At 41.3% G+C, this 26,231-nt stretch overlaps 1 protein-coding gene and 1 non-coding gene across 12 annotated transcripts in view; both read right to left on the bottom strand.

Moving 5' to 3' along the window:
* The window catches only part of LOC118670911 (serine/threonine-protein kinase Sgk3), a 105,739-nt gene extending 81,433 nt beyond the window's left edge, over positions 1–24,306 (bottom strand). For all 11 annotated transcript variants that reach the window (XM_036338422.1, XM_036338427.1, XM_036338426.1 and 8 more), the window contains exon 1: positions 24,178–24,306. The gene's annotated coding sequence lies outside the window, so the exon portion shown is untranslated. The remainder of the gene's footprint in view (positions 1–24,177) is intronic.
* Positions 7,560–7,693, bottom strand: LOC118671041. The gene has a single exon (XR_004972571.1). It is a non-coding gene; the product is annotated as a small nucleolar RNA U109 (small nucleolar RNA).
* Positions 24,307–26,231: the final 1,925 nt, after the last annotated feature.

The following is a 26,231-nucleotide window of genomic DNA, read 5'->3' as shown; positions in this document are numbered from 1 at the left end:
GCGTGCGCGCACATACACACACACACACACACACACATACACACAAACTACCTCCAGGCAGTGGCTGATATTCAATTATTCAATTGGCATAGACCAAGACAGTCATCCAGTTTTGTATAAAAGTTAGCCATTCTTATTAATATGATATTCTGATTTTTGAAATTGACTATATCTTTATCTCATACCTATATATCCGTATCTTTATATAAACATATCTAAATAATCTGGAATTCCTCACTTTCTGACCTTTCTAAATAAATCAGTTATTTCTGAGTAATTTCAAAAGCAAACTATTTTTTTCCCTAGAAAACTGCTGAAATTGATACAAAACTATCAAACCACTGATTTCAAATAAATTATCTTAATATCAAATCCACCTTAAATTCAAAGAAAAGCAAACTGCCTTTTTCATAAAATTCAGAAATTACGCAACTGGTCTAGCAATTCCACTTTCATTTATGTGCAACAAGGGACATGTATAAAAAGTCAAAGTTTGTACTCACCAAAAAACTAGCACTGACCCAAATGTCCATCAAGAGAAGAATAGAAAATTAAATTGTGGGATAGTGGAATGTTACACAGAAGTGAAAGCGAATGAAACATCTGTACATGTCAACATGGACAAATGTCAACAACACAGTGATAAAAGTATGTATCAGGAGAAATTATTCCATTTATATAAGTTTCAAAAGCAAAAGAACAATTTATTGTTTAGAGATAAATACAAATGTTGCAAAACCTAGTTTTTTAAAAAATATATATTTTATTAATTTTTTACAGAGAGGAAGGAAGAGAGATAGAGAGCTAGAAACATCGATGAGAGAGAAACATTGATCAGCTGCCTCCTGCACACCTCCTACTGGGGATGTGCCCACAATCAAGGCACATGCCCTTGACCGGAATCAAACCTAGGACCCTTCAGTCCGCAGGCCGACACTCTATCCACTGAGCCAAACCGGTTAGGGCGCAAAACCTAGTTTTACAAAAAGTCAAGGGAATACTAAATACAAAGTTTCGTCATGGTTACTTGAGGGATGCAGGGAGGTGAACTGAATTGGGGAATGACACATGAGGAATCTAATGTATTGCTATATTCTATTTCTTAAACTGGGTGGTAAGATACATGGGTGTTTTATTATTGTTCCTTATACTACGCACATATGCTATGATTATTATCTTACATGTGTTTAATAATGTATTTTAAAAGGAGTGAATAGTTTAGAAAAAATATTTTAAACTATTCAAATCTAAGTCCACTATATCCCTAGAATATTAAACCTTTTAATTTTTTTAAAATATATTTTATTGATTTTTTACAGAGAGGAAGGGAGAGAGATAGAGAGTTAGAAACATCGATGAGAGAGAAACATCGATCAGCTGTCTCCTACACACCCCTTACTGGGGATGTGCCGGCAACCAAGGCACATGCCCTTGACCGGAATTGAACCTGGGACCCTTGAGTCCGCAGGCTGACGCTCTATCCACTGAGCCAAACCGGTTTTGGCGTAAACCTTTTAATTTTAAATGAAAATAAAAAAATGCAAGTGGAGAGTCATTATATGTTGACCAAAGGTAGTTAAACTCAGAAAGTGTATTATGAATAATTTTCTGAATAATAAAGCATAGGTCCATCCCTTACTCCATATGTTCTTCACTATTCTCTCATATGAGCATTCATAAACTAGAGTAGTGAAATTTCACCAGAAGTAATTTAATAGCAAAGTCAGAAGTCCCCAATGGTCAACTCTGACATGTTGGGTTTCAAATTGATAAGTCCTAAAAGTAACCCAGACAAACTGATGACAAAAGTATGCAGGCAGTTTTCAAAATTAAAATTGATGAGCCTGCTCCTTCTACTTGTCAGAGTAGAGTTTATTGATCTCAAAACCAGTGACGTTAGAGGGAAATGCAAGTCAGGCAGGGCTGGGTCCCTAGCGTGAGCGGGCATTAAGTCAGGTCCTGGAGGATCCCAATGCTGGTGATGCCAGTAACATACCCCACAGGCAGGATGAACCTAGCATATTAACATAAGAAGGAAGAATCTATCAAGGTTTGACATATTTATAATTCTCCAAGTGACACCCAAAGCCTGAGCAGCTTGGCAAATACGTTATTTCAAAAATCTGAAATTCCCTCCAGCCACTCCCTGTTGTTTTTGTACGGTGCTAATTCAGCACAGACACAATCACTCTTTCGGAAGCTCTCAGCATCAACGTTACTTTATTTTCTTGAATTTATCAAAACTATCTCCAAATTAAAAAATCTTCTAAGTATTAGAAAAAAAAGATCTGAATTATATAAATTCTTACTGGTAGTTTTGACTCAGCAGAGCATCCTAAGTACGTAGGAGGAATGTAGGAGGAAAAGGCACCGAGCCAGATGCTTTACATACCTCAATAGAACCAGCTAACATTTATGGAGCCAAGCCCTGTGCTAAGGACTTCACATGCATTCTCTCATGTAATCTCTTATTAAGTCCATTTCACAGATGTAGAAATGGAACATTAAGTAACTTGTTCGGATTCACACAGCAATCCGCAGCACTGGGAGTCAAGTCTAGACCTGTCCAACAATAATACTTGTGTTCTACGTGCCATGCTATGCTGCAAATACATTGCATTAATTTTTCATAAAGACTTAGCAAATTAAATAGGTTTTTAAAAAATTTGTTAAGTGGCTAAAAGCTTAAAAGATAAGAGGCCTTTTAGCTTTATAGTAAAATGGCACATATGTCAAAGGATTTTAAAATAACAGATAATTCATAACATGGCACCACACCAGATATCAGTCTTCTCCAGCTGTCTGACCAGTTTAGACCTGGACTTTCTAAAACAGGCATTCTGTACTATTTACTCAAAAAACGGCATGGCTGTTTAAACTACTTGAAGATAGCCTTTTATCTGTTAGCAATTACCCTGTAAGAAATTTTACTGAAGTTATTGAGATGGGGAAACCACGGTCATAAGCTCAAAAAGAAAAATAACATTCAAATGAGGTTATGGAACAAAACAGTCTATTTTAAAAAGTAACCTTCATACCTTAGTATCATGAGAACTAACAATTTGCACAAAGTCGCATTCAGCATGCTTCACATTACGAAATCGTCTCCTGAACTGGCTGTGAGAGACCAGCAAACACTGGCCTGTCAAAATCTAAAGTTACAAGGAGAAAAAACTATTTTTTTGAAATGGTAAATCATAAAAGGTAATTTAAAATCTATATAGCATTCGTTCTGCGCTCTCTGAAAAACAGCATGTAATTAATACTGACACAAGGATTTCATCTTCATAAATGCATTCACATTGGTTAAGTCTCAGCATCCCTGTGTAGAGAAACATTAGCAAATTCCCTCCATTTTTAATGTTATCTATGAAGAAAATTATGAATTGAAAAGTTCAGGGAAGGATTTGAAAATGTGGGCATAGATGTTTTACCCCTCTCAGCAGTCACCTTAAAATTGAAAGCAAACACAACACAAACCCCATACCACATGAAGACAGAAGGCCATGGAGGAGCAGGAAGTGGGCAGAGTGGTGGATGATGAACCCTGAGGGCCTGCAGAGGGGGCTCCAGCAGGAGCTAGCTGACCTAACCTGTGGATTTTGTGAAAAGGCGCAGGATTTGGTACAACAGGCAAGAGATGAAAGGCTTGTTATCTGGGAAAACTGAATGATCCTGGAGAAAACAGCTGATGATGAAATCTGTGGTGGTCCCCATCAAAAACGCTGCCTCACCTTTAACAAGTGTTGGCCAGGTGCACAGAACTTTTATTCAGTTTGTAATGTATCCTATTAGTGTCTCACTCTTAAATGATCCCCAAGCACTTAAGAAAAACCTCTAACATAAAGGACCAAAGTAAACAAAAAACACACTAGAATACCTAAAGACAGGAAATAGAGTACCAGGAATATTTTATCTACCAAAAATAAAAATAAAAAGCCTTCACAGAGACAGAAGACCTGATATGCATAAAACAAGAACGAAATGCTTTAACAAATTAAAATAATAAAAAAGCATAATTAGAGAATAAGGAAGAGCTCTTGGAAAGCAGTAATGATAGCTAAAACAAAAAAAATTCAATAGAAAGGTTGGGAGATAAAGTTGAGAGACTTTTGTAGAAAATATAGCAAAAATACTAAAAAATGGATAACAGGAAAAACCAGTAAGAAAATTAGAGGGCTGAATCCCAAAGATCAAACACAAAACCTATTAAATGTCTAGAAAGAAGAAATAGCGAGGATGAAATTATCAGAGAATTTTCCTGAGACATGAACAATATACATTTCAAATAGAAAAGGTGCATTGAGTACTGTCAACGGATGATCATTGGTGCCAATTCAATGCCAACAGGTATCCCCAATTTGGGTGCTGTGAAGAAGGAAGCTATATGCAGTGCAAAACAGCTCCACTGTGATCCAGCCTGCAGGGAAAACAGCATTGTGAGGTGGCCCTGGGGCCTCTCGGGCAACTCTCCAGCTAGACAGCTCTGCTCTGCCCCATGCAGGTCTGCTTACACTGCTCTGGTCCCCTCCACTCTGCTCTGGTCCGCTCCTTTTGTGCCAGTCTGCTCTGGCCTGTGCTGGTCTGCTCCGCTCTGCTCCCGGAGACGTTTTCAGTGTTTCAAGACATCTTTGGAAGCCTTCCCTGATCCCACCGCTGGTGCCCTTGCTGTGGGTTCCTCAGGCACTTTGCTTGTGCTGGTACTTTTTACCCTGGGTTATAATTGTTTGTCTTCACAATTAGGCCAGAATCTCCATGAAGGCAGAAGTTATGCTGATTGTGCTATCAGTAAAGCCCTATCCACTGGTATAGTGCCCGACCTGTGGTGGGCACTCAATACATACTTGATGAATACAAAGCTTTTGTTGGGTGTACCAACTTATACTCTGATGCTAAAGCCTAGATTTGAAAGTCAAAAGCCGCTCCACCCTGGCAGGGTAGCCCCGTTGGTTAGAGCATCCTTCCTGTAAGCCAAGGTTGTGGGTTTGATCCCCAGTCAGGGCACATAAAGAAGCAACCAATGAATGCATGAATAAGTGGAACAACAAAAATCAGTGTTTCTCTCTCTCTCTCAAAATGAATAAATAAATTTTTTTTAAAAAAAAAAGCTGCTCCAACCCGGCGGCCAGTGTGACTCAGTGGTTGAGCAAAGACCTATGAGCCAGAAGGTCACAGTTTGATTCCAGGTCAGGGCACATGGCCAGGTGGTGGGCTCCACCCCTAGTAGGGGGCGTGCAGGAGGCAGCCAATCAATGATTCTCTCTCATCGTTGATGTTTCTATCCCTCTCTCCCTCTCCCTTCCTCTCTGAAACCAATAAAAAAAACAAAAAACATTTTTTAAAAAAAGGCTGCTCCAAGTTAAGAACAACCAATCCATACTTCGCCCACGCTGTCTATTAAGCAAACTGATCTAACTTAACTGTGCTGACTGATTCTGAAGAAGTGCTGTCCCAAATTAGTTTGTATACGTGAGAGGGGGTGAGGAGTTTGGACTTGAACTAATAAAGAGCTATTGTATGTTAAGAAAGGTAGGCATGCAATTAAAATAGGGCTTTGAGAAGATTAGTCTCCTCTGGTATGCAGGATAGAATGGGGGAATTTTTTCCCTCCATTTCTTTTACCCATTTTTTTTAAGGTGTGAGCGGATGACCAGACTAACATGAGCAATGAACCACAAAGGCTCAATTTGTATAGATGGAGTTTAGTATTCACTAACTCAACAGTTTTGAGGTTCTACTATGTTCTATGCCTAGAAATGGCAGTAGATAAGAAGAGGTCAGAGGATCAGAAGAGCCTGACAAGCCATGCTAAGGACTTTGGGCTTGATATTACAAGAATAGAGAATGTAACAGGAATGACAATGGTTAGATCTTTGCTTTAGATCAGTTTGAAAGCAAAGTGGGGAATCAATGGAAAAGGAGAGAGATCAAGATGGGGTAGAAAACTCTCTTAAGAGGGGCCACTGAAAATGTCCGAAGATGATGAGAGCCTCAAGAAGCTATAGTAGACATAGAGCAGATGGGACAGACTTGAGAAATATTTAACAGGTAAAATCAGGAGGACTTTGTAAATGATAGGGAGACATAGTCTTGCTCTCTAGTTACTGGGTAGATAGCGATAAATTAAATAGGAACAGCACCGACCGGTTTTGCTCAGTGGATAGAGCTTTGGCCTGTAGACTCAGGGGTCCCAGGTTTGATTCCAGTCAAGGGCATGTACCTTGGTTGCGGGCACATACCCAGTGGGGAGTGAGCAGGAAGCAGCTGATCAATATTTCTCTCTCATCGATGTTTCTAACTCTCTATCCCTCTCCCTTCCTCTCTGTAAAAAATCAATAAAATATATTTTTTTAAAAATTAAATAGGAACAAATAAAAGAAGATGAGCCTAGCTGGTGTGGCTCAGTAGTTGAGTGTCAACCTATGAACCAAGAGTTCACTGGTTTGATTCCTGGTCAGGGCACATGCCCAGGCTGTGGGCTCAACTCCAGTGGGGGATGTGCAGCAGGCAGCCAACTGATGTCTCTTTCTCTCATCAATGTTTCTATCTTTCTCTCCTTTCCTCTCTTTCTAAAATTAATAAAAGCATATTTTTAAACAAAGGAAGATGAAATTGGTGAAAAGTGGAGGTGAGGTGTCAGGAAGAAGGTAGAAAAGATATACTTTCATACATGTTGACATAGAACTACCTGTAGGCTAGCACCATGGGAAGCTATTTATCTGGTAGTAAGCAATCGGACATATCTGTCTGAAGGGCAAAGGATAAATAAAGGTCAGGATAGGAACCATGGATTTGAAAGTCATCAGCACAAGACACATGTAAACCATGAAAAGTAATTTTAATCATTCAGAGAGCTAGTGTAGCCCAAAAAAGGGAATGGGATGAAGTCAGACACCTGGGAACACAACATTAGAGGGACTAGGGATATCATCTTTTTTTTTAAAGTTTTTTTTTTTTTTTGTAATGTATTTTTATTGATTTCAGAGAAGAAGGGAGAGGGAGAGAGAGATAGAAACATCAATGATGAGAGGGAATCAGCCGGAATCGAACCCGGGACCCTTCAGGCCGCAGGCCGACGCTCTATCCACTGAGCCAAACCGGCTAGGGCTAGGGATATCATCTTAATGCTTTGTCAGGAGTCATCTCCAAAGAATCCTGTCTTTGCAATTGTCCAGATCTCCTCTCTTATAGCTTCTTCGGACTTAATGCAAAATAGTGGTGGTATGCCTTTCTTTGAAGTAATTAACAAAAGAGAAATAAAGTTAAGGCCATAAAATTTTATCCATTAAGAATACTATTATTGCCGAAACCGGTTTGGCTCAGTGGATAGAGCGTCGGTCTGCGGACTGAGAGGTCCCAGGTTCGATTCCGGCCAAGGGCATGTACCTGGGTTGCGGGCACATCCCCAGTAGGAGATGTGCAGGAGGCAGCTGATCGATGTTTCTCTCTCATCGATGTTTCTAACTCTCTATCTCTCTCCCTTCCTCTCTGTAAAAAATCAATAAAATATATATTAAAAAAAAAAAGAATACTATTATTTACTGTTTCTTTTTTTTCTTCTATGTAGGAGAAATATACTACTACTCAACCTCTACTGTAAGGTCGGCAGCCCTGAGAACTCCTTTCATGTAGCATGTTATGGAGGTATTCCTGCTCCCAAAGGAATGAGGAACAGACATATTTCCACATGCAATATTTACTGTTTCTTGAGCACCTAGTATATCCCAAGGACTATAGTAAGTGTTTTACAAGTATTTTTTATTTTAAACTTAATAACAACTGTATGAGCTATGTCCTATTACTATGCCTATTCTTCAGGTGAAAAATACTAATTTTTAAGTGATGAACCACTATTTGAACTATAGTCTGGGGAACTCTAGACCTCCAGTCTTAACCAATGTAAGTATAATCTCTCATAGGAGCTAAAAACAGATAATAAGTCACAAAGGCAACCTGCTCCTTCTATGCGTAACAAAGCCTATCAATGACATTTATTCCACTTGTGACCATTTTATAACATAAATTTTAAAGAAGTACGTATTCTGTTTTTACATCTGATTACACTAAAGTGTGAATAAAGGTTCTATGAAATGCCATAGCCCAAAGATTCATTTTATTGTAATTATAAGAAACATTAAAACTGAAACCCAAGTGGTAAACTTTAATGACATTAAGATAAAAGAAAATTGCTTTTTAAGCTCAAAATGTTAAGTCTCTAGCTAACTCCCTCAGATGACATGAGAAAATGCTCCTTGCTTTTTCACCTGTAAAAATAAATCTGATAGTCAATAGGACAGGGCTAGATCTGGTGGGTCCTAGAAATGCTTATAAGCAAATGCTGACCAGGGTAGTATGGAATTACCCAAAAAACATAAAGTCTCCAATACAATTACTTACCCAGAAACTTCCATGTGACCCAAGCTTTATTTACCTTTTAATGATTAGGAAGTGCATGAGAAGAGACTTCATTAAACATACATACCATCCTTTTCATTAAAGATTTGGGAACTCTTTTCATTTTAAGAGAAGTCCTTCTACTTCTGTACATACTTACACAATCAACCATAATGACTCATAACCACTATCCATTACCTAAATTAGTATTTCATAACTTGTTTTCCACCTTTGAAAACTGAACCTAAGGAAATGTACACAAAATTATGATATATGAACTTTAACAGTAAGAGTGTAAAATTTAAAAAAAAAAGAGAGAGAGAGAGAAACCCACAGTACATTTGGCTGGTTTGCCTCTTGGTTTTTCCATGAAACCTCAAAACAGGTATTTAAAGTGTATTCTTTTAATAGAGGTGGAAAAAATTGTTTTGGTTCTCATAATTTTAGCAACTTATTACTTAAACAAGGTATACTACTGTGATTTTTATTAAGCAATATATATATTTGGTCTTTGTCCGTTTATGGCACAGAGCTCCTAAAACCCTTGGAATTTCCTAAGTGGTAAGATCTACAAGGTGAAATAAGCCTCCTTCAATCACTCCTGTGTTTATATTAATGAGTTTTTGGAAAGCCCCTAGGCAATTTAAGGATGGGTGTTGGCTGCCAGGGAAACAGTCCTGATCAGACTAGAGGGTTAGAATTTTCTCTCTAGGGAGAGGGGCTAGAGGTTGAATCAATCACTAACAACCAATGATTTAATCAACCATAACTATATAACAAAGCCTCCATAAAACCCCAAAAGGATGGGGTTCAGGAAGCTTTTGAGTTAGTGCACATGGAGGTGTGGGAGAGTGGTGCTCTGGGATAGTGGGCACAAAAATGCCCTTGTCCCTTCCCACATACCTTGCCCTACGCATCTCTTTCATCTGGTTGTTCCTGAGTAATAACTTTTTATAATAAACTAGAGACCCGGTGCACGAAATTTGTGCACAGGAGTGGGGGGGGGGAATACCCTCAGCCCAGCCTGCACCCTCCCCAATCTGGGACCCCTCAGGGGATGTCCAACTGCTGGTTTAGGCCTGATCGGCAGTCAGACATCCCTCTCACAATCCTGTACTGCTGGCTCCTAATCGCTCACCTGCCTGCCTGCCTGGTTGCCCCTAACTGCGCCCCTCTGCCGGCCTGATAGCCCCTCACTGCCTCTGTGTGCCGACCTAATCACCCCTAACTGTCCCCCCGCCCCCCGCCAGCCTGGTTTCTTCCTACTGCCCCCCCGCCGGCCTAGTCACCCCTCACTGCACCCCCTGCCAGCCTAATTGTCCCCAACTCACCCCCCTGATGGCCTGGTCACCCCCAACTGCACCCCCCCTGCCAGCCTGGTTGCCTGTTACTGCCCCCCTTGCTACCCCCAACTGCCCCTGTCTGCCGGCCTGGTCACCCCCAACTGCCCCCCCTGCTGGCCTGCTTGCACTTCATGACCTCCATGCCGGCCTGGTCACCCCACGCAGCCTGCTTGTTCAGTCGTCCCTCACTAATCCCCTGCTGGCCTAGTTGCCCCATGCAGCCTGCTTGTTCAGTTGTTTGGTCATCCCTCACTAACCCCCCTGCCGGCCTGGTCGTAGGCAGCCATCTTGTGAGGGTGTGATGATCAATTTGCATATTACCTCTTTATTATATAGGATTGGTTTTCTGGTAAGTAAACTATTTTCCCAAGTTCAGTGAGCTGCTCTAGCAAATTAATTGGGCCAGAGGAGGGAGTGGTGGGAAACGGATTTATAGCCTGTTGGTCAGAACAGGTAACAACCTGGACTTTTGACTGGTGGCTAAGGCTGCGGGAAGGGCAGTGATATAGAACTGAACCCTTAACCTGTGGCATCTTCAGGTAGACGGTATCAGAAGTGAGTTAAATTGTAAAATACCCAACTGGTATTTGGTAACAAGAGTCCAGAAAAATGTTCAGAGTGTTGTGTGTAGTGTAAAGGAAAAAAAAAAGAGAGAATATTATTCCATAGAGCATTATTTGAAGCCAGCCAGGTATTGGCTTCCTTTAAAATCAAAGATGAAAATAAATAAATAAATTAATTAATTAAAATAAAATAAAAACAAAGATGAGCCCTCGCCAGTTCCCCTCAGTTGTTAGAGGGTCAGCCTGTGGACTGAAAGGTCTCAGGTTCTAGTCCGGTCAAGGGCACATACCTCAATTGCAGGCTCAATCCCTGGACCCAGGTTGGGGTGCATGTGGGAGGCAACCAATCAATGTGTCTCTCTCACATGTTTCTCTCTCTCTGTCTCTCCCCCTCTCCCCTATTCTCTTTAAAAATCAATGGGAAAATATCCTCAGGTAAGGATTAACAAAAATAAAATAAAAAATAAAAACAAAGATGACCAACCATACTGATTCATTTTCTAACAGTCACACTATACATCAACATTTCAAAGTAGTAGAAATGTTCCTAAATTTTATATTATCATTAAATTTTACCAGAAATCACACAGATCCAAAAAACAAATACAAAAGCAGTGACAGTTTCTCTGATCCGAGCCACACTTGCAACCTGCTTTTTCACTGATTCCTGCAGTGAATTCCACCAGCGTTTTAGAACTTTTTGCAAATTAAGTTGGAAGTACTTGTTCACCTCAATTCATCTCTGGTGAATGGCTGTGTGGAACTCTAAATTCAAGTACAGCTACATTACTGTTCTCTGATTCGTGTAGAATAATTCTCGGATTCATGATAATGCCAGGCGAAATGACACTGCAAAGAAACTCTTTGTTTTCAAATAAATCAGTGGTTGGCTTTTGATAATGCAATAAAGAGCCTTATTCATCTAGTGTACCCTAGTTAAAATTATAAAAGTTGAGAACAAAAACAAAACTTCCACCTCTGCTAAAAGAATAATCTTTATTTAAAGCCTTTCCCCCTCCCCCCATATGAAACATTGCATTTTAGAGATAGAAGGAATTTTGAGTATTTACAGCCAGAGAAAATCAAGTCACTTGCTAGGGTTCACTTAACAAGCTAGTAGCAGATCAACACCATAACCTAAGCCTTCTAAATTCCCTAGCTGAAGCTAGTAAGTATTATAAAATATTATGGACAGGTTAATATCAGCCAATTTTTAAGTAGACAATTTATCAAGTGCCTACTTTGTGCCTTTCACTACACCAAGCATTTTCACATCTATCATCTCTTCCCTAAGTCAGCACTTAAGATTTTAAAAGACTTAATAAAACAATCACTTCACTCCTTTGGATATCCAGTGTTGCCAACAGAGAATATTGCCACATGATCCAAATGGAAAGAGGTAATTCAATTATTGCGCTAACTATACTACTGAAGAGGACATGTTCCAACAACACCCTCACTCTCAGAAATTTCCCTCCCAGAGGCAGATACAGACTGAGACAGCCTCAAAGCATGTCTGGGTACTGGTCTCTTTGCCAAGACCTCCTCCTTCATCCAATTCTGTACTCTTTCTGCTACCACATTCTTTTTTATTCTTCTGTAGCTGCTGTGTGTTCTCCAATCTAGGGTTTCTTCTGAACTGCCATCCTGTCCCATAACCTAGAAATCTAGATAACTTAGAAATGATGTCGAATTTCTCCTCTACATTCTGACCTATACCCTTTATCTACCCAGGTCAAATGGCCTTCCAAAATGGCCACTGTTAGATGATAGGATTCATTAAATGAGAGATAACTCTAACTACAAATACAGTGGGTTTAAAAAAATACTAAGACATGGGTATTTGCTTTTTTATAATTTCAAAACAATAATTTACTTTAAAAATGGTGAATAATTTCTATATGTGCTACAAGGCAAAGTCAAATTATACTGTCTTCACAAACAAATGGTGCTAAATTGTCAAAGTATTTTTAGTTGAGAAGAAGAATTTACTGGTATTCAGACTGTTGGGGAGGAAGAAATCTTTCTCTACCCTTCTAGGTTCTTCTGGCTGGTCTAAGAATTAAATTGATTTGAAATACATTAACAGGAAAAAAATAGCCAAATTTAATTATGTATGTACATATGGGGAGGGAGGTCCATAAGAATATGGAGGCGCAAGGAAGATAGGCAGGTGAGGCTTATATGGCATCTTGAGCTAAGGAGAAGGGGTAGTGGATTGGGGCTTCAAAGAGGAGGAAGGCAATTCACATGAAGATGGAAAAGCCAATGTTCAGTGAACAAATGTCTGTTGGGCAATACAGAGACAAGGACTCAGAGATCTCCAGACCCTGTCCAGTTTCCCCATCGCACCTAGCCCATATTCTTTGTAAATATCTCAGGTGCTAGCACTATTTTCTGGAATAGGTCCCTATCTAAGTTTCTTCCTGAGTCTTTTATTTATTACACATAAAATGATCCTCATGCCAGAGAGACACATTGCTGGGTGGCAAATTTACTTCCCTACAATATATTGATACATTTTAAATGCCTCTACTAACGGAATCTCATATGACATTTATACCACTGCATACGTTGACACATATATTTCATAGAATTCTTGTAGGTACAGACAAAGAATGCTACCATGAAAAAAAGATAACCATTTACCAATTCTGGTTAGCATCTAGAATAAGTAATGTGCATCTAGAATATGCAAAACATTTTTACAATTCAACAAAAAAACCCCAAATAATCTAATTTTAAAATGGGCAAAAGATCTGAATAGACATCTCTCCAAAGAAGATATACAAATGGTCACTAGGTACATGAAAGATCATTAGTCACTATGGAAATGCAAATCAAAGCCTCAGTGAGATACCACGTCACACCCACTAAAATGACTGAAGTAAAAAAGATAACAGGTGTTGGCCAAGATGTGGAGAAATTTGAGCCCTCACAAATTTCTGGGGGGACTGTAAAATAGTGCCAATACTGAAAAGCTTGGCAATCCCTCATAACATTACACAGAGTTACCATAGGACCCAGCAAATCTACTCTTAGGTATCACCCAAGAGAAATGAAAACATATGTCCACACAAAACTTGCAGATGACTATTCATCGCAGCATTTTACATAATTGCTAAAAAAAATGGGAATAACCTGAGTGTCTGTTAACAGATGAGTGAATAAGCAAAACATGGTACATTGATGCAATGGAATATCTTTCAGTGATAGAAATGAAATACTACATGCTACAACATGGATAAACCTTTAAAACAGTATGCTAAGTGAAATAAACCAGTCACCAAAGACTAGATACGGCATGATTCCATTTTTCATTAAATGTCCAGAATAAGCAAATCTATATATAGAGAAAGTAGATTCCTCATTGCCAGGGGCTGGGGGAAGAAAAGGATGGAGGATGGGGGTTACTGCAAAGGGTCCAGGGGTCCTTTAGAAATGATGAAAATGTCCTGGATTTAGATAGTGATGACAATGGCACAAGTCTATGACTAAATCACTGAACTGAATACTTTAAAAGGGTCTATTAGCAGCATGTAAAGTAAGTCTCAATAAAGCTTTTATTTAAAGTGTTAAGTGTAAGGTACTTCGGCGTATGCTTGTGGTTTATCGTCTTTTCTCCTTTCACTATCTGTGACCTTTTTAAACTATTCTAATCACTTCCATTTCTTCAGTATCTTTCTCACCATCTTTGCCCAGAACATAAAAGAATTTTATTAGACAAGAGAATCAAAGGAATTCAGCCCTGAAATGTTCTTTTATTCTTACTTGGTATCTACATCTGCTGATTGCTCTATTTCCAAGGGTTAATATAAGTGGTGCTGGCTATCATCGTGAAGGGATTTTAGAACATGACATCAGCATTTGAAGTCTGGCAGCAGTTTCTAGATTACATTAACATAATCTCAGAATAATAGAGTGAAAATGAAAAGCCAGTTTTCAAACTCATTTAACGACTGCCTCATCGGCAGAAGGTAATCAGAGTAACCTGTAAGTCAATGCTGCCTGTTCTTTCTGAAGAGAGGCTTGGAGAGGAGTCAGCCTTTATCCCTTCTCCGAGGCTCAGGGGCCCTCCTGGTAAAGCCAGGCAGACCTGTTCCAATCAGCTCTCCCGTGTTGGCCACGCATGGCTGCCTTCGAAACCTCTCTAAGCCTCAGTTTGCTCATCTGTAAAATATTCCTTACCCCAGAGAGTTATTATGATTATTTAATAAAATAATCTCTCTAGAGCACCCAGCACATGGTAGATACTCAATATTAGTTCCTTTTTCTTTGCTCTACTCAGGGTAAAACACAGGTCAAAAATGACAAAACGACAAAAACCCTGATGAAAGAGACTATTCGGCTTAGCCTGTACCAAAAAGAGCAGAATTATTTAATTACTAAAAGTAAACCAACCTTTATTTTCTAAAAGCATCAAGCTAACATAATATTAAGTAACTTATAACCATGGTGGTACGATACAAGATAACATGGGGGGAATCAACTGACTTTGCACTGACTCTGTTGGTATTATCTCACAGTTTTATTAGGAGACAACTGAGTGTCCAGTTGGCAGAATACTGCAGACAAATTTCAGTTAAATGGTTCTCCGAAGAAGCCAACAATAACTTGAGTCTTGGCTGTATTTGTAGTATCAGAATTTCCAAAGGGAAGGACTCATAATAAATCTTAGTCACAACACTTGAGGAGCCAGGTCAAGACGCCTGCAAAATACTACTAGTCCTTTGAGACAAGACTACACATGCATTCCTTTCATTTGTTTTTTTTAGATATTTAAAAAAATTTAGTTTTCAATTACAGTTTACATTCAATATTGTTTTGAATTAGTTTCAGGTGCACAGCATAGTGGTTAGACAACCCCAATATTTCCAGTACCCACCTGGCACCATGCATAGTTATTACAATATTATTGTCTATATTCCCTAGCCTATACTTTACATCCGGTGACTATTTTGTAACTACCAATTTGTATTGCTTAATCCCTTCACCTTTTCCACCCGGTCCCCCAACTTCCCTCCCCACACACGCAGTCTTTAAAAAAAAAGATTTGAAAAAACTTTACTTAAAGACTTCTGGAAAAATAACAACAGAAATACACAGACCCCTCCCCCCCTTTTTTTTAAGTCAAGGAATCGCAGACATGATTTTTAAAACTACTTTTACAATGGGTTACATATTCGCATGGTTCAAAAACCAAGACTATATCAAAGAAATACAGTGAAAAGTCTGCTTCCCACCCAGTTCTCATTACCCAATTCCAAACAGATAAACACTTACTTGCTTAGTCTTTTTATGCTTAGACAAACAAAGCAAAAATATATTCTTATTTAACCCTTATTTTTCTACACAGAGGTAACAATTTATACATATTCTGCATCTCCAAAGCAACTTTCTAATCCCAAAATGTCTGATAAAAGCAACAAATAAATTCAGTAGAACAGGGATTTTTTTCACACTTGAGTGAATTTTTAAAAGGAGAAACAGTAATAAATGATGTTAATGAAAATCAGAAATAAAGGAAATTTAAAGGGGACACAAAATTCAAGGGGAAAGAGGAACAGAGTCTTATAAATCTCTTAAAAATTCTTGTCTGCTAAAACATGGGTATGTCTTATCTTTCATTAATTAAAAAAATAATAATTCCCTTATAGACAAAAAAATTAAACCAAATATTCACCAGAAGAGAGAATGAGGGTTAAAGAAGAACAATTAGAAAAAAAAGGAAGGTACCTTATGTTGGAATGGACTAAAAAATGTCAATTATGCACAACTATGTACACTTAGAACTACAAAACTAAGAACCGTTTTTAAAAATTATACCAAGGTCTTACCTTCTAAATATTTATTCACAATCTTCCCAGTTCAAATAAGCAAATAATAAGAACTTTCATGTTTAAGCCATGATGAATTTTAGCACCATGTTGTTTGGAAGCTGAGTAAAAATGTCTTTCCAAAACCTTTTTCATTCGTGTTTATGAAAAAGTCAGCCTTTGGTCTCAGTGCAGTTTAAGGAGCTTCTGTCTTGGTGCAGAGCTCCTCATGTCTGGCTAAAGCACCTTTACGTTGGCCAGACTGAAGTCAGCTACCTGGGCCTGATCCCCCACCTCTACCTCTCAAGAGAGTCTACAAGGCGATGGAAAATTCCTACAAACAGTACTGCTTCATTGCTAACTTCCAAGAATGGACAGCTGATCTATGCTTCTCACCATCGCATATCTCTGCTGATGAAAATCTAGGAAGAACGGGTTTGGAATCCTGACACACCACTTCTCAAAGATTGCTAATCTTTGGCTTAAGATAGCCCTTTGCTTCCTTAACTTCAAAATAAACATGCTATTTTTAAACCAGATATCTAGAACTTTGGGTGTATTCTCTTAAGGAAATAGTGGTCTTAGCTAGGAGTTAGCTTAAAGACCAAAACACCCTCTCAACAATCCACAATATGACTAACATCTTCAACAGGGAAAGAAAAAAGAAAAAAAGCACCAAAGCAATGACATGAACAAAAAAATGTATAATTTTAAATATTATGCCAGTGCTCTACACACACACACACACACACACACACACACACACACACACACCTTACTTAGAGAAGAGGTGGGTGGAGACTTCTGTGGAAATTTTGAAAGGAATTACTGGGTATTCTCAAGAGCTTTGAAGGTTGAAACCACTGGTTCTTTATAATGTCTACCTTTCCTCCCAAACTGAACGCTTTCCTTTTCCTTATTAAAGGCTTGTTCTTAACTATACCACCATGATTAGTGTCCTTTTTTCCCCTCAAGATCAAAAGGAAGGAGTTGGATAGAGAAAGGACAGAGAAATGTTCTTAAAGCAAAAGCTAGACCTGGCTGGTGTGGCTCAGTTGGTTGGAGGGTCATCCTGTGCACTGAAGGGTTGTGGGTTGTATTCCTAGTTAGGGCGCATACCCAGGTTGTGGGATTAATTCCCAGTTGGGGTGTGTATGGGAGGCAACCAACTGATGTGTCTCTTTCACGTTGATGTTTCCCTCTCTCCCTCTTCTTTCCTCTCTCTAAAAAAACCCCAAACAATTAAAAAAACATATAATTATTTTTAAAAAAAGAAAAAGCTGGAAGAAGAAAAAAAGAACCAGGTTAAAAGGGGTACTAGACTCTCAGAAAAGTGAAAGGTGGGGAAGCCGCAAAAGGATATAGGAGCAAACTGTGGGTAACAGCTGTGCACATGTGCAGTGGGGGAAGAAAAAGGGGATGGCGAGATGTTAGCCCAGACAGATGCTGTCTGAAAAAACTGGTGATCTATAAAGAGCCAGGGGCCGTCACATCCGAAACAACTGAACAGAGGATGTGGGGCGACCAGGACGGCGGGGGGGTTAGTGAGGGACGACCAAACAACTGAGCAGCAGGCTGCGTGGGGCGAACAGGCCGGCAGGGGGGGCAGTGAGGGGCAACCAGGCCGGCAGGGGGGGCAGTGGGGGGCAATCAGGCCAGCAGGGGGGGCAGTTGGTGGTGACCAGGCCAGTAGGGGGCCACAAGGGGCGACCAAGCCAGGAGGGGAGGCAGTTGGGGGTGACCAGGTCAGCAGGGGGGGCAGTTGGGGGCAACCAGGCCAGCAGGGGGGGCAGTTGAGGTGACCAGGCTGGCGGGGGGGCAGTTAGGGGCGATCAGGTCAGCAGAGGGGGGCAGTTAGGGGTGACCAGGCTGCAGAGGGGGGCAGTTGGGGGCAACATGACCAGCGGGCGGGGCAGCAAGGGGTGACCAGGCTGGCAGCAGGGGGGCAGTTAGGGGCCATCAGGTCGGCAGAGGGGGGCTGTTGGGGGTGACCAGGCCAGCGGGGGGGGCAGTTAGGGGCAACCAGGCCAGTGGGGGGGGGGCAGTTGAGGGCAACCAGGTCGGCAGAGGGGGGCAGTTGGGGGTGACCAGGCCGGCAGGAGGGGCAGTTAGGGGCGATCAGTTCGGCAGGCAGAGGCGTTTAGGGGTGATCAGGCTGGCAGGGGGGCCAGTTAGGGGCAATCAGGCAGGCAGGCAGGTGAGCAGTTAGGAGCCAGCGGTCCTGAATTGTGAGAGGGATGTCCCACTGCCAGTTTAGGATCGGGCCTAAACTGGCAGTTGGACATCCCCCAAGGGGTCCCAGATTGGAGAGGGTGCAGGCTGGGCTGAGGGGACACCCCCCCCCCCCGTGCACAAATTTCGTGCACCGGGCCTCTAGTATTATTATAACTAGGGAGTTGTATACATGAAATTATACTAAGTCAAGTGTTACTAACTCTGAGAGCCTATAATATAATAGGACCATAAGAAATTTCAAGATCACCTACTTCTTCCATTGATGGAGCTTTGTTAGACCAATTATTTCAAAAAATCTACTTATTTGGAGACTATTTCAAAACATGTGAAGATCAGCTGTTCTGATTTTTAACTAAATTTAACACTTTTTCCTTAGTTCAAATCTATTATTTCTGCTTCTCCTTTAGTGACCATAATCAATGATGTGTGAGTATTCTGTTAGTTCTTTTCTTAAATATCTTATATTTTAGATGTACTTAAAATACAAATATTGACTGACCTCCATTAGAGATATGCATGATGCTGATTTGGGTGGATCTGTCGGTCCATCCACACACCCTCACCCCATCCCCTTTATGAGCAGTAGTATAAACTTCCAAGTTTTATCCAGACTTGGGCTATGGCAGGTGGCCAGGAAACACAGCAAAATAACTGGTTTAAAAGTGTTGGCTACACAAACATGATTCCCCAACCAACAAAGCAAGCCTTCAGAAGAAACTGCTTAAAATGGCATTGAAAATATGGATACGCATACGCAAATAAAAGGGTAGAAAGTTATACTCTAAAATGCTGACAGTGATTATTGACTGGCAGGTTTACTGGTGTGTTTTTTTTTTCAGTCTTTATTGTTGAAAGTATTATATATCGGAAAAAAAAAAAGAAAGAAAGAAAGAATTGTATGTCTCCCTTTTCCCCCCATTGACCCCTTCTAGCCTGCCTCTGCCCCTCTGGTGATTCTTCTTCTTTTTTTTTTTTTGTTTAAAAATGTATTACTTTGGTGATTTAAACATATTTTAAAAGAGTGAGCATATAAATAATTAGAAATAGAAGGTGGATAATGTATTAACCATAAAGTAGAATACTATGCAGCTGACAAAACTAATGGTGTAGATTGATAGATGTCCATGATAAAAAACAAAAAACAGAAACAAAAGAACAAATTGTGTAGAATGATTCTCATTTTCAAAAAATATTTCTGCATATATTTATAGACACACAGGTTTATATAAGCATGGAGAAAAATCTGGAAAGATATAAATACTTAGCAATGATTATCTTCATGGGTAAGATTAAAATGGAGAAGACTTAGTTTTCCTTTTCACTTCACATGCTTCTCGACTGCTTGAATGCAAGAGCATACATGCCTTTGTAATTAAAAATATTTAGAAAATAAAAGAAACAAAACTAAAATAAAAATAGGGAAAAAGGTGACATACACACTGTGTTTTCCTGGGAAACTGCGGACATGATTCCTATAGTTCCCTTTAGCTGATCACTTATATAATATATGTGCATTGGATTATATAATCTATCCACAGATCCTATATATATGTTCGTCTGCATGTGTGGATGCTGATTTGGAAACCATATCATTTTAAGCTAACTTTAATCTATTTTTATTTTAAAAACAGCGAGGTCAATAACTAAAAGTTTCTTCTCATTACTTAACTCAAGCAAGCAATTAGTCAAGTCCTAGTGAAGCCCCACTGTACTTGAGGATGCTTCATCCATAGACTGGCTAGTCCATCAGTGAGTCCAATTTTGTGTGTTAATATACATGAAGTCTATTTTACCTACAGGAAAAGTGTTTGGTATTGACTGGCATAGCAAATATACCAGGAACCCGAAAGACAGCAATTAACCTGAATGCTATTCATTACTACATGCCATGTAAATATAATGTCGGTTATTTAAAATCGCAAAAACAGTGAAGAGAATGACATTATCTCCATATTATAGGCAGACTCAAAAAAGAGTAAGGCTTTAAAAAGGTATGAAATCCAGGCCTTTACTCAAACAAAAGCCTGTGAAATCTTCTTACTTCCAGTTTAAAGCCTGGAAACCAGCCCTCTACAATTCAATTGCCTGCAAATGCATTTGGTGGCCTGAAGAAACAGCTACCCATAATGACACTTCTGCACTTGGTGGTACAAAGGAACTCTGCCTGCCAATATCACATGCTGACATATGTTTCTAATCCTTCCCAATCTTCCTTTGATCCCATATATGTCTTCCCCTTATGTCTGTCTGATCCCTTCAGGAGAGGCAAAGCAGCAATCTGCATGACTCCTCCACTGTGAGTTCTCATTCACAACCCTTACTTCACCCTCCATTTCACATATTACAGATTCTCACCCTACAACAATTCCCCTCACATAATCACCCTTCGTTCACCCGCCCATCACTGAATAATAGTGGCTACAAAAAGGTAAACTAAGGCAGGTTTTCAAGACCTGGGGCAACCAGGAAAGGCCAGAAGAAGTTGGACAGGAGCAAGGAGATGGTACACTGCTCTCTTTGCAAACTCGCTGGCGCAGCTTCAAACAAGCAGTAAAATTTTACTGTTCTGAGTCGGCCTTCAACATCTGATTTCCATGTTGTTTTCCTCTGCAATGACAATTAACTAACTCAAGTTAGTGCCGAGTTAAAATGACTTTGCCGTAAACCACAAGGAGTGGAAATGGCGCCTCTTAGATTTGCCACTTTTCTCCATGAAATAGAAGGGGGGGAAAGGTGAAATGAGAACAAAGATGCCACCTTACAGAATGCAACAGATAAAGGGAAACAGTCCCTTAAAATAATTCTTGAACTGTTTCTGTCAGGAACGACATGTTACATAATTTGAGTTTCATGAATCAGCAGTTTAGTCAGTAATTTACATGAATTTAAAAAGAGAGAGAGAGAAAACATGAGATTGGAAAAGGTAACGTGGTTTCTGAAACAAGACAGGTTTCAAAAGTATTTTATTCCACCCCCACACAGAGGAACGAACATTGAGAAGAGCCTGACAGGCAGATGACTCAGGGTGGCTTCATTAAGGGTTTCTTACCACCTAATCCCCTTCATGGGAAAGGCCACTCCACCCCCCATTTTTCCCTTCTCAATTTCTCCCACCAGGTAATGGCCATGTTTTCCTCTCTAATGGAAGGTTTTTCCATCTGGAAGTCACATACTTTAGAGTACAGACAGTTATGCTTAAAGGATATAAATAGTTGAGGGGTTTTTTTTTGTTTGTTTTTTTTTGAAAGACAGATCTATACTAAAGTAATTGCAACATTTTGAGAAATGCATTAGTAATGTCAGATACCTCGAAAAATTGCAATACCTAGCATCACTGTGTTTAAACTTGATCATATTTCTAAGTAGCTTAATTGAGTTCACTGACATGGAAAACCTATAGTGATTGCTGTCCTTAAAAATGACCTTAGTTGAGCAGGGAGAGATAAGAAAGCTGTCCACACAAACACTAAACCCACGTGTCCAGTCTAAACTCTCCAAATCAGAGGGAAAAAGAATGTTTGAGAGAGAGAAAGGACAACCAACCTATTTGCTTTTCAAAAACCAGAGATGATATCACACCTGCCCCTCCCCCCAAAAAAACAACACAACAACAACAAAACAAAAAACCAGAGATGATAAATCCTAAGAAATGAGAAAGAGCATTCTCATCCCTTTTGGAAAAAACGTGTGTATCAGACAGATACTGTTTGAAATAAGAGAGATACATTGGATTAGGCCTGGAAATCTTTTAGGCACAAATTTATTATGGTATTTGAGAGGCATATGTTTTGAAAGAGCAATAAGTATGAAGTCATTTGGAGTCATTCATTCTGCAAATGTTTATTACAGGTTGGCATGTGCCAGGCACTGTGCACATATCTGCTCTCTATTCAAGCTCTGCCTCTTACTAGCTGTGCAATCCAGGCTAAAGCTTGTTAACATTTCCATGCCTCAGTTTCTGGAATAAAAATGGCTACCAACCTCACAAGGTCTCTCTGAAGAGCAAGTAAGTATGTCTGGAAGCACCTTGTAACTCATGAAAGTGTCAGTTGTCATTTGGGTGAAGTGCATTCTTGAAATCCACCAATGTCTGTTGCGCCATAAATTTTATCAAAGGAAAGTGAACCTTCCTGCTTCCAGGACACGTCATAATCCTATTAAATAAGGCTCAGCGTCTCATTTAATCATCACCTTGGAAATTTAAATATATGAAAGAGAGAGATATAGAACGATAGTATGACGTACAGATCTTAACATAAGACTCATAATCACCATAATGACAAGAACTATGTCTATTTTATTCACTAATCTGACCATCAGGCCAAGGCATGTCTTTAAAGAGGGCGCTTTATTCCCGAAAAATATTTTCTCTATATGTCTGCAAACCACAAAATGGACATCTCTAAAGGTTTTATTTTATACTGCATTTCACTTTCAATCTTAAATGTAAGCTACAGTCACATCAATTCTCAAACAGATTGGGAGCAAAACTCCTTTGAAAAACAAAATCAGGCTCCAAGAGTGGCAGTTGAAGAAAGGGGGAAGTTCTGGACTCTCCGAGTTAGCTAACATGGGCACGATGGCCAATAAGAAAGGCCATCTTGGAGCCGATCCTAGGGATCTGGGTGGCTGAGATCTGCAAGGAAGAGGTCCAGAAGAGGGGTAGTTCCAGACTCCCTTCCCCTGAAGTGGAGGCGTGGTGGCTTGTCTTACAGGAATGGTAACCAAGGGGTCCAGAAGGTACACACAGTCCAAAAAAAAAAAAAAAGCCTGAAACTTTCTCTCATGTTTCCAGCTCTTGCAGTGACATTGGGGAACTGAAGTATGAACAACCTCTTCACTGCTTAGAACCACTATAATTGGATATTTTGAGTTAACAATTTGGGTTAATACTTATAAAACACTTAGAAAGAGCCCAACACATAGTAAGAGCTATCAAAGTGTTTGCTAAATAAGAAAGGCACTTTTCAGATTGGCTGGGTGACTCCTCAACCTAATACAAAGTACAGCAGTCTCATACTTTTTACCCTGAGAAAGATTTAGAAACTGTAGTTCCCTCTGTTTTTACCTGCATCTCAAGTGTACCCTATACCATCAATTGTGCAAGTTCTACTCCTGGTCCCAAAATCACTGTGCAAAAGTCAATAAGGAGAGTTTAAGTCTTCAGAGACGAATTGTTTCACTTTCCAACTAACCACCACGAAACAACCAAATCTAAAAATCTCAAAGCACTTCTGGATGGTACAGATCGATGTGCAAACTATGGGCATCTATAGAGTCAAGTTCACTTGACAAGAGAGGGAAAGGGTTCAAGTCATAGAAAACATAAAGGGTAATGACGCGCCGAAGTGTCAGACACAGGTCCACTGACCACAGGGTAGGGATTCCCGTGCCCTCACCCTCGAGGTCCCATCCTCGCAGGTGTCCCGCATCCAGTTCCCGCCTCAGTGGGGTCCCCCAGCCTGCGGGCCCGCACCTCCGCGCTCCGAGCAGCGCACGGGTTAATGCACCCTGTCCGTCTCCCGACCCCACCGGGAGGGCAGGAATCAGCAGCGCAGCCGGCATCCACCCCGAGGGGACGGGGCGCACCACCTCTCCGAGTCGGGGCTGGGCGAGAGGACTTTTCCCTCCCGACCAACTCGGGGGATGGCGGGCGAGGGCGGGGGGAACTGCCAGGGGACCCGGGAGAGGCGCGTTCGCTCCGAGGCCCGGGCACCCCTCGCCCCGCCCCGCCTCTCCCGCCCGGGGGCCTGCGGCTGCGCCGGACGCGCGCGGACCCAGCCGCCGCTCAGCGCTCCGAGCGGGTCCCGCCGACCCCGCACTTACCCGGCCCCGCGGTGCTGCCTCGCGGCGCGGCGGGCGCGGAGCCGTGCGCACTCGCGCTTCCTCCTTCCCCGCTGGGCCGCCGGGCGCCGCGTTTCCTCCCTGACGCGTCACGGCGGCCGGCGGCTCCTCCCGCGGAGCGCGCGGGGCGGCCGGGGAGCGCCGAGTGGGCGGCCGGCCGCGCGCCGGGAAGGCGCCCGCTCCGCGCGCAGGGCGCCGGGCCGAGCCGCAGGGTGGGTGGCCCCCGCTCAGGCCGCCGCGCCCCCGCGGAACCCGGCGCTGCTCCTCTTCCCCCCGGACCTCCGCGTGCGCCAAGTTCAGGGGACGCCGGTGGGTCCCGTCTGGAGGCTCGGACTCTCAGGGGTTTCCCGCTGCTCAGCTAACCGTGACCCTGGGGCTCGGGGACCGCAGGGGCCACGGGGCCGGGGCCGGGGCCGGCGAGGATGACCCCGGTGTGGGCGGGGAGCAGGACCGCCGGACCCCCAGGAATGGCCTGGGCTGGGCCTGTGGCTTGGTGCACGCTGGGAGCTCCGAGAAGTCACTTAAGTATCCAAATAATGTAGCCAGGCTATGCTTCATTTAGCATTATTTGAAGTTTTCTACTTTATCGTCAACAAAGTTTTGGCCACAAATTGGCAGATCCTGTGTACAGAGACCTGTCCTTTCAACATGTCCTTTTTATCTACTACTTTTTTTTTCACTCCCATTCATCTCCAAGCCAGGTGAGGGCACACATTACACCTCCTTATTCAAGTTTAGACCCACTTATTTATCTCCTCTTTTTTCTTTTTTCCAGGTACCATAAAGAGGTGAATGGAGAACTAAGAATTACATGACTCGATGGATGTGGAGTAAAGTGGTTACGATTTTGACGTAGAGGGGGTTTTTGCCTCACAACCCTAATGCAATTCAAGTTTTATCAGATATCACTTGAAGATAGACAACTATTTAAAGATTCCTATGTACATATCATGCTTCAGATTTTGAGGCCATGATCTATACTTCAGATTATATGGCTCTAGAGCAGTGGTTCTCAACCTTCTGGCCATTTAAATACAGTTCCTCATGTTGTGACCGAACCATAAAATTATTTTCATTGCTACTTCATAACTGTAATGTTGCTACTGTTATGGATCGTAATGTAAATATCTGATATGCAGGATGGTCTTAGGCGACCCCTGTGAAAGGGTCGTTCGACCGCCAAAGAGGTCGCGACCCACCGGTTGAGAACCGCTGCTCTAGAGGATTTGCCACAAATCTGTGAATAAGCGAACTTCCAAAGGTAATTAGAGGAACTGTGATTTATTGTGGCTTTCCTAAATTCAGGGAACACTTTCTTGTACTTTAAAATGACATTTAAATATTTTGCACGACAGCCCTGGCCGAGGTGGCTCAGTTGGAGCGTTGTCCCTGCACCAAAAGGCTGTGGGGAGTGGGTTTCTTGGGTTTAGTCCCTGGTGAGGGGCATGTAAGGGAGGCCACCAAAGGATGTTTCTCTGCCCCCAGCTCCACCCCTTTCTCATCCTCTCTCAAATCAATAAACATATCCCTGGGTGAGGATTTAAAAATAAATAGAATTTTGTTCTCAGAGGTAAAATTAGAATACTCATTTTTAATGTCAGTTACCACTGCATGGCCTTCTTAAAAAAAAAAAAAGGTGAATCCAATACTTTTATATTTCAAAATATCATAAGCCTAAAGAACTTTCTAGCCCTGGCTGGTTTGGCTCAGTGGATAGAGCGTCAGCCTGCGGACTGAAGGGTCCTGGGTTCGATTCCGGCCAAGGGCATGTACCTTGGTTGCGGGCACATCCCCAGTAGGGAGTGTGCAGGAGGCAGCTGATTGATGTTTCTCTCTCATCGATGTTTCTAACTCTCTATCCCTCTCCCTTCCTCTCTGTAAAAAATCAATAAAATATATTTTTAAAAAAAGAACTTTCTAAACAATGATGTTCAGTGGCATCCAGAAATGGATATAAAGTACAGTAGACACAAATCAACACATTGCCAGTAGTCCTTTCTACATTTTCATTGTGATCCATGCACAAAACAATCCAC

The sequence above is a fragment of the Myotis myotis genome, unplaced genomic scaffold, assembly GCF_014108235.1.
Source record: "Myotis myotis isolate mMyoMyo1 unplaced genomic scaffold, mMyoMyo1.p scaffold_m19_p_16, whole genome shotgun sequence".
Lineage (NCBI taxonomy): Eukaryota > Metazoa > Chordata > Mammalia > Chiroptera > Vespertilionidae > Myotis > Myotis myotis.
Note: the sequence above shows the minus strand (reverse complement) of the source record. Positions and strands in the feature narration are given on the sequence as shown.